General features: G+C 41.5%; 1 protein-coding gene across 2 annotated transcripts in view; it reads right to left on the reverse strand.

Moving 5' to 3' along the window:
* The window catches only part of LOC112229587 (synaptic vesicle glycoprotein 2A-like), a 52,453-nt gene extending 47,554 nt beyond the window's left edge, over nt 1-4,899 (reverse strand). For both annotated transcript variants that reach the window (XM_042311603.1, XM_042311611.1), the window contains exon 1: nt 4,683-4,899. The gene's annotated coding sequence lies outside the window, so the exon portion shown is untranslated. The remainder of the gene's footprint in view (nt 1-4,682) is intronic.
* Between the last annotated feature and the right edge of the window lie 4,068 nt (nt 4,900-8,967).

The following is an 8,967-nucleotide window of genomic DNA, read 5'->3' on the forward strand; positions in this document are numbered from 1 at the left end:
ACGAGCAATGGACATTAGACCAGTGGAAATCTGTCCTTTGGTCTGATGAGTCTAAATTTGAGATTTTTGGATACAATCGCCTTATCTTTATGAAACGGATGATCTCCGCATGTGTGATTCCCACCGTGAAGCATGGAGGAGGAGGTGTGGGGGTGCTTATTTAGAATTCAAGGCACAGTTAACCAGCATGGCTACCACAGCATTCTGCAACAATATGCCATCCCAACTGGTTTGCGCTTAGTGGGACTATCATTTGTTTTTCAACAATGACCTAAAATACACCTCCAGGCTGTGTAAGGGCTATTTGACAAAGAAGGAGAGTGATGGAGTGCTGCATCAGATAACCTGGCTTCCACAATCACCCAACCTCAACCCAATTGAGATGGTTTGGGATGAATTGGACCGCAGAGTGAAGGAAAAGCACCCAACAAATGTTCAGCACTCCTTCAAGACTCATGAAGCTGGTTGAGAGGATGCAAAGAGTGTGCAAGGCCATCATCAAGGCAAAGGGTGGCTACTTTGAAGAATTTAAAATATAAAACACTTTTTTTGGTTACTACATGATTCCATATGTGTTTTTCATAGTGTTGATGTCTTCACTATTATTTTACAATGTAGAAAAACTCTTGAATGAGTAGGTGTGTCCAAACTGTTGACTGGTACTGTACCTAGAAAGAGTCCCAGAGAAAAATGTATTTCTTTATTTGATTACATTGTGTCCCTGCTGCCTGAACACTGCACAGGCTGGACACTCCTGGGTTGGGCATTACAGGGTGGAAGTATTCCTGAGAGAGGATGATGAGAGGCTGTTCAGCAGGAGTAGCAAACAGAGAGGAGACAACATCTATTTATTTAGCTGTTCTTTTCTGTCCAGCTCCAGTGCCATGTTTGGATGTGCGTAAACACGCTCCTTTCATGGATCATACAGTAGCTCCACCCACCTAGACAGTATGCATGGTTCTGCAGAGAAAGAGAGAGAGAGGTCCCCTCTGGAAAGGGCACAGCCCAACATGAGTCACGTCATCATTGTCATCTTTCCCTGGGCGGAACCTCTCAGTGTACATAGTCAACCTGGGCTCACTACAGCAGCTAGCAACACCATGTCAAACAGCATGTCATCCCAGCATCCATTTTAGTTCCCTTCACTGCTATATGGATATTCAAAGAAAAAACTGCTGTGGATGCAGTCGCAGTACCTATAATGAAAAAGTGAATTATAAGCATCTGTGGCAGTTGCCCTTGCTACAGAAAAGTTGAATATACAAAATATTGTACTATTTGAGAGGGCTTCTTCATGTCAGTTTTGAGAGGTAACAAGGGAAGGAAATGGGTGATATATGCAGAGGGAGACAACTCAATGAGCTTGTTATACCCTTCAATGATGTAACGGTCCATAGGTTTTAACAGTCCAGTACTTGAATTGGATGTTGGTGGTATCCATGTCAAGGGGAACTACTTTGTACCACTCCTGTCCACCTTTAAACGGAGGCTCTGATTCTCTAATATAAGCTATTGGCATTTGATTATACCTACTGTAATGCCTGAGTTGTAATGCCTACGTATGAAATAATAGATATGTAGAGGGTTTTTACCATTTTCATGGTCGTTTCATGACTCATAACAACAATGTTGTCGTCAATCTACTGTTTCAAATGTAGCAGCAGGTGTAGATGCTAACACAATAATGCCAAGCTTTGAACTGAAATATGAGAAGACAGTGAAAGCTTGGAGAGGAAAGTATAAAGCGTCCTTGCTGGAGAAAAGGAATCTTACAAACGGGAAATTGTACACTGCAGTGAAATACCAGAGAGGAGAAGGTAATTTCTCCAACAGAACCCAAGAATATACTGCAGGGATTATGGGAGGAGAAGATGATGATGCTGGGGACTGGGGTACTCTCTATGCAGATATCCTCACCACTGCATTATGTAGAAAATATGGCAAGCTCTCCATGCTCAGTGTTATGCATTGGATTAATACCATTTGGTTGTTGTTGGACTCTGACGAAAATAGCCAATGTGAAGCGTTTGAAATGGCTACTTTACAGCTACAATGTTTGCTCTCCAGTACTGCATGCACTGGGGCTATTTGTTTTGCTATTGTGCAGCTACACTGTGTGGTTCACTACCGCTTTACCGTTTGGTTTACAACATTACGTTCCTCCGAGGTAGATACCCCATATGGCAGATTAAAAGCACATTTGCTGTCAGTGGAAGACTGATGGTAATGTGCTTTGAGAAGAAAAAAGGCATTGATTATCTCTCAGTTGTACGGTAAATCTACAAGAGAGTAGAAATGTAAAACACGTAAGTATGTATTTGACCGATGGCCTGTGTTTCTGGGTCGCTAGGTGGTGATGGAAGAGGACTGTCTAAATTTAGCAACACCTGCACTGATCAAGTGATCTCAACGATATGTATTGGATACTGGTGGATGGGAATGAGAATGAGTTGAATGTCTGTGTTGCTGGTCCACAGGCTATTTCAGCCTTGTCTTAGGATGTGTTATGTTAATGCAGTAAGCCCCAGTGCTCACAGCCACCGCAGAGTGAAGTTGTAACTTGTGACAAGTCTAATCTTTGAGGACAGCTCAGAGCACACCCTAATCAGCAGAGGTAGCAGGCAGAAAATAAGACCACCAAACTGTCCAGCTCCCTTCCCTGTCGTCTGGCTAACTGTGGAGGCTGGAGCTGCTGTCTCATATCCACCATACTCTCTCTCTTCAATGGATAACCTCCATTATATTGTTATTGTATCGATTAGATCAACTCTCCCTTAGTATAACCACCCAGAGCTTGATGTCTCAATACTTCCCCAGTTTGCTGGTACTTGATGTACTTGATTGTACTTCTGTGCCACATCACACACAACTCAAGGAGACCAAATAGCCACTGTATTTAATGAATACTGCCTTTAACACCACTTTAGCAATGGCTCGTCTGGCTTCAAAGGGTTGTTGAACAAGCACAAACAACAGAGGGTGTAATATCAAAACTCCAAAGAAGATTATGCACTGAAGAGGAATGTATCATCATGGGCATGACTGTAGCTGTCATCAACCTGAGCTGCCAAGTCATTCTCAATGTATTCTGTTTTACCCAGTACTCTACAGTACACACACCTTTCAGATGTAATCTCTTAAGGTTACACTACAATGAGTATTGCAGTATCAAAAGAGTAGGGAATCAGCCAAGAGACTGACAGAGGATTTACTGCAAGGTTAGATAAAAACATACATTTATATATCTGAGTCACCAACAGGCTTTGCAAGTAGCTACAGCAGGACTTGATTGACAACAAGCATAACAAATGAAAGGGAGGGTAGTAAATACTGTGTCACTATTTGGCAAGCACTGTAATCCAATCCATAGGCCTAGTCAATTAGATTATGAACTGATGTAAATCACAAAGCTTCCAATCTTCCAATCACATTTCGATCTTAATAAATAGTGTGTTAGCCTATAAATGTTTATTTTATTTGGCTATCATTATATTGGTAAAGGCCATATTGTAGTTGATCTTATCCAAGGTGAGAACACATGGACATTGTAACAACATTCTATGGCTATAGCCTAGTAAACAAAATGTAACAATGATTGTGAATAAATGATTGTAAAAGAGATAGGTGTCAATTGTTGTCAAATTATTTTACAATCAGATCGAATATTTTTCCCTGAAGGCCCTTTCTATCAGGCCAACATGTCAATCAGTAACCGTAGCCTATCCATTCTAGACCCTGGGACAACCTGAAGATGCCTTCAAAAATCGACTGTATAGGCCTATGTGTCATGTTTTTAAATGACAAGGTCATTGTAGCAGAAATAACGCGACACTGCACTGACAAAGAACAAAAGAAGTTCTAAGCAAGTTCAGTTCATCTTCGAGATCACAGAGCGCAAGGTCATTTATCGCGTTCTACGCGTAATGAATAGGACGCAGCCGTTTATGCCGCTTATCTTAAAAATAATAATAAACAGTCTACATATAGCCTATGGTAAAAAAAAACATTCACTGATGCTCAACAGTGTGTGCAGCCTATACCTTATGGTTCAGGGTGAATATATCCAATCATCAAATCAAATTCAAGCAGTCCAGACTGGTGAAGGGGCGAGGCGATAAGGTGAGAGTCATTATTTAAATCAACGCCAATTAACCATAAACTCAACTATGGAAGAGTCTTCACCACTATACGTAAATGCACTGTAGCCTATATTTAGCCATGTTATGTCATGCTTGAGAAGACCTCAGTTTTCAGTAGTAATAATGGCTCAAATGTGATGGCACCGGGATGGAGCAGGGATGCAGGTTTACATTATTACGCACGAGACCACCGGACCAAATTTGGTGGCTTTAGAAATGCTATTCGTTCTTTGGAGATATGTTGTTTTTGTTGTAGAAACGGATGTATATCACTTGTATTTTACACACAGACGTTGACTTCTCTTCTGGCTATTTCACTAACAGGCTATTTAGGGATGGGGTGGGGGGTCATTTTCTATCGGTTGTGCTTTCTTGCTATCGCTCAAAATAACCTCGGCAGCTCGGCATGGACAGCGGTGGAAAACTATTGACTAGGCTATTTAACACAATTATTGCAATACTACCCTAAATGCTCTTGATAAACATCGAGTATGACGAAATTTACGGCAAATAAACGTAACTGAGACTTATACTCTTCCTTACCTTTGGTAGAGAAGGTTGGCGTTTTTCCAGTCGACCTCAACTGTATTTATTTGTTAATAAGGTTGTCACCGTGTTAAAAAAAATCAAAAGGTGTTAAATCCGGTCTATGAAAATTGTTCTGTGGTCACCTACCCAGTTTAGAATACAACATAACCCTGTTGTGTGCACAAGGCTGACGTCGTACGCTACCCTACCACACAGCATCCTTCTTGGAGCACCCCCCTCCTCTCGAGCATCCCCCTCCTCTCGAGCATCCCCCTCCTCTCGAGCATCCATCCCTCTAGTCTCGCGTACACAATTCTCTTCCGAGAGGGTGTTCTTCTTTTGCTTCAGTGTGGACGTTAGAATGTCAATGGAACCGTACGCTGTTTGTGATGTGGCATTAATTCATTATTCAAACCACCGGAGCATTTGAAGACATATTTGGCAATATTATAGACGCTATAGATTTCTGCCCAAACTGATATGGATTCGACCGTCTTTCTCGCCATACTCACCAAATTGTTGGTGCATTGAGCTGTGCACGAGATGCCTCTGCCTACACGTGCTGCAGCTCCTGGCTATAATTGGACATGAGAAATGATACTGTTTGACACTGTGTTTGTAAAAGACTGATAAATCATTTGGGAGAAGTAAAAGGTGTAAAATCTTTCAGGAAAGGTATTGCTGTAAATTCATTGGGTATTCACAGTCTGCGCAAACCATAAGTTGTAACACCAAAATAGACTAACATACACTACCAAACTGTACACTGCACCATACATCTAACCCTAATAAGCCTACATATTGCCATGCCAACTGCAAACCCTGATCTCATCAGACCAGATGAGTTCCTGGCCTTTAGCTTCAGGCGTTACTATAGTCACCAGCCACAGTCTATTTCAGAGATGGCCAGCTGCCATTTGGACAGGTCCTACAGGCTGGTATCTATTGACCACAACAGTTATACTCCTATATTTTCCACAATATCTGCACTGATTCCACATTAGATAAGCCTATACCCTTTCATTCACATAAAGTGAGAAGTGATTGACTGAAGCTGTCAAAGTAACATGTCACATGACCGTGATGATGATGGGAACAGGACATCAGGACACCCCATAGTACTCCTGACCTCTGATGCTCTGCACTCAGTCGCAGTGGGATGCTCAGTGCATGACTGGCATTATGTTAGAATAGCTATATGGCTTATCTTACACTCTTCCCTCCACCCTGGCTGACATATGGGAGTAGTACAGTGCAACTTCGTCACCGTCTTCCAATCATTTCCAGCAACGTGTCACTGTCTTCCAATCATTTCCCGCACGGTTTGTTGGTGAGAGATCTGATTGGTTGGGGTCAAAAGTCAACAGATTAAAGCTGCCTTGTTATTTAATCAGCATTGATGTGAGAGATCTGCATTAGAGTTCCAAGGGACTTCTCCCTCGTAGCACGATCCAACTTGGAAAGCATACTTGAAAAGCATACAATTAAAATCAGAACAGAAGTCAGGAAATGGAACTCTCAGGGTGCTGTGATACCAGCTTAGAATTCATTAGGGAGGCCATGCTGTTTTTAATGAAACACATTAAAAGATGTTTGGGGAAGTTGTGTTGCCTATTGCTACAGTAAACAAAACATGTTTCTATATGATTTTCATGTTATGAAATTGCATGATAACAATACTGTAACGAACAGAGACCAACATTTCATTTCCATTACAATCTATAATACTTAAACTAAATTCATATTAATATAATACTATAATCCTTATAATCACTGTATCACTGCAACCACACACAAACCTGAGTAAAATGATCATCCTGTATTGCAGTAGGTGCTTATAATGCTGTACTGTATCTTAACTAGACATAATTTCCACAGGTGGTCCAGACTCCAGTCGAGGGAGGAGCAACAGCTATCCATGCATCACACTCCGAGGAACCTGTTAGAAAACTGACAGACCTGATCAACACTCCCACACAGCTGCACAAATTGCCCACAAACCAGTCAGCAGATGGGCTGGCTTGTGTGAGACCCACATAACTGACAGAAAAGATTACAATCTTAACAAACAAATGTGCCTGAAAGTAAACACTGCCCAGACTAGCTAGCATCTCATGTGGCCCACCGTAGAATGGTCTTCATTGCTATTTGCAGCTATTTTACTATTATTTGCCTGTTATTACATTTAATTTAGAAGAATATAGGACTGTGTCATATATTTGTACTCTAACAAAAGTGAGCCTAGCCGGTGCTAGTTTACCAAGAACACCTAATTTAATTACAAAGAGATCCAATTTCCTGAGCACAATAGTGGCATCATCATTTCCTTCCCTGCCTTATAATTTCATATTTTATGATAACAATATAAGACAAATAATAGAACACTTGCATTGGAACAACTATTTTTTTTCAAACGTAAAGTTAAAACGATTGACTGACTATATAATTAAAAACGTATTGATTGTAGCCCATAGCTGACATTAAAACTCAGTGGGCCAGTAAATTTAGTCAAAGAATGCTCAGGTATGTATCGCCACCATGTGGCTACCTTGTGAAGTTACGCCTTCATGTAGCGATCGCCGCATCTTAATGACCCGATATTCCACAAGAAACACATGAACATGGCCCATAAAGAGAAAACCCCTATGCGCGTTTGGCGTCAGACCATTTCATTAATTTATTGCTATATTCCGAAACGCCAAGTGTAGCCTATAGACTTTCCATGTATGATAATAAATAACGTAAAGATCAATATCAACTGTCCCGTTTTCATCGCATTGGTCAAATCTAGTCTACGTCGTGCGCGCTTTTAGTCTATCCTGATTACTCCAGCTGCTCCACTTCGTATTCCGTTTCTGTTCGCGTGCGGTGTATACTTGGTGTCAATGTAACCTACTGTAGGTAGAGGAAAAATCGCCATTGTAACGTTATTCATTTTTTCTCGACTGGAACTAGTACAACGATACTGCTTTGTTATGGTTTTTGGATTTGCCTAAATTTCATATTTAGATAGGGTGGTTTTAAGGACTACAGAGATTGTAACATATGAAATAAGACAGACGCAAAGAGGATGTGGCCCAGAAACCAGGTCGATGAAATATTGGCGCTATCATGAGAGGAAATGGTATGGACCTTTTATGGAGAATCTTAGCGGCTCTGAGCTTCGATTGTTTTAAGGATTCGGCGTCTTCACAGAGGTGAGTGTGAGAAAATCTAATTTTTCCCAATGACCATAATTGTTTGTATGATATCCCACAGTTTGTTATGCCATTATATATTACAAATGAACAAAAATGTAAAGGCAACATGCAACAATTTCAAAGATTTTACCGAGTTACAGTTCATATAAGGATATCATTCAATTTAAATAAATTATTTAGGCCCTAATCTATGGATTTCATGACTGGGAATACAGATATGCTTCTGTTGTGCACAGATGCCTTAAAAAAAAGGTAGGGGCATGAATCAGAACCAGTCAGTATCTAGTGTGACCATCCATTTTCCAGTGCCTCATGCAGCACAAGACATCTCCTTCGCATAACGGTGATCAGGCTGTTGATTGTGGTCTGTGGAATGTTGTCCCACTCCTCTTCAATGGCTGTGTGAAGTTGCTGGATATTGGTGGGAACTGGAACACTCTGTCATACATGTCGATCCAGAGCATCCCACACATGCTCAATGGGTGTCATGTTTGGTGAGTATGCAGGCCATGGAAGAACTGGGACATCTTCAGCTTCCAAGAATTGTGTACAGACCCTTGCAACATGTGGCCATGCATTATCATGGTGAAACATGAGGGGATGGTGGCAGATTAATGGTACGACAATGGGCCTCAGGATCTAGTCACGGTATCTCTGTGTATTCAAATTGCCATTGATCAAATGCAATTGCGTTTGTTGTCCCGTAGCTTATGCCTGCCCATACCATAACCCTACCGCCACCATGGGGCACTCTGTTCCCAACATTGACATCAGCAAACCGATCACCCACAAACGCCATACACGCTGTCTGCCATCTGTCCGGTACACTTGAAACCGGGATTAATCCGTGAAGAACACACTTCTCCAGTGGCCATCGAAAGGTGTGAATTTGCCCGCTAAAGTCACTTACAATGTCGAACTGCAGTCAGATCAAGACCCTGGTGAGCACGACGAGCATGTAGATGAGCTTCCCTGAGAAGGTTTCTAACAGTTTGTGGATAAATTCTTCAGTTGTGCAAACCCATAGTTTTATCAGCTTTCTGGGTGGCGTGTCTCAAACAATCCCGCAGGTGAATAAGCCGCATGTGGAGGTCCTGGAC

Source organism: Oncorhynchus tshawytscha, linkage group LG03, assembly GCF_018296145.1.
Source record: "Oncorhynchus tshawytscha isolate Ot180627B linkage group LG03, Otsh_v2.0, whole genome shotgun sequence".
Taxonomy (NCBI): domain Eukaryota; kingdom Metazoa; phylum Chordata; class Actinopteri; order Salmoniformes; family Salmonidae; genus Oncorhynchus; species Oncorhynchus tshawytscha.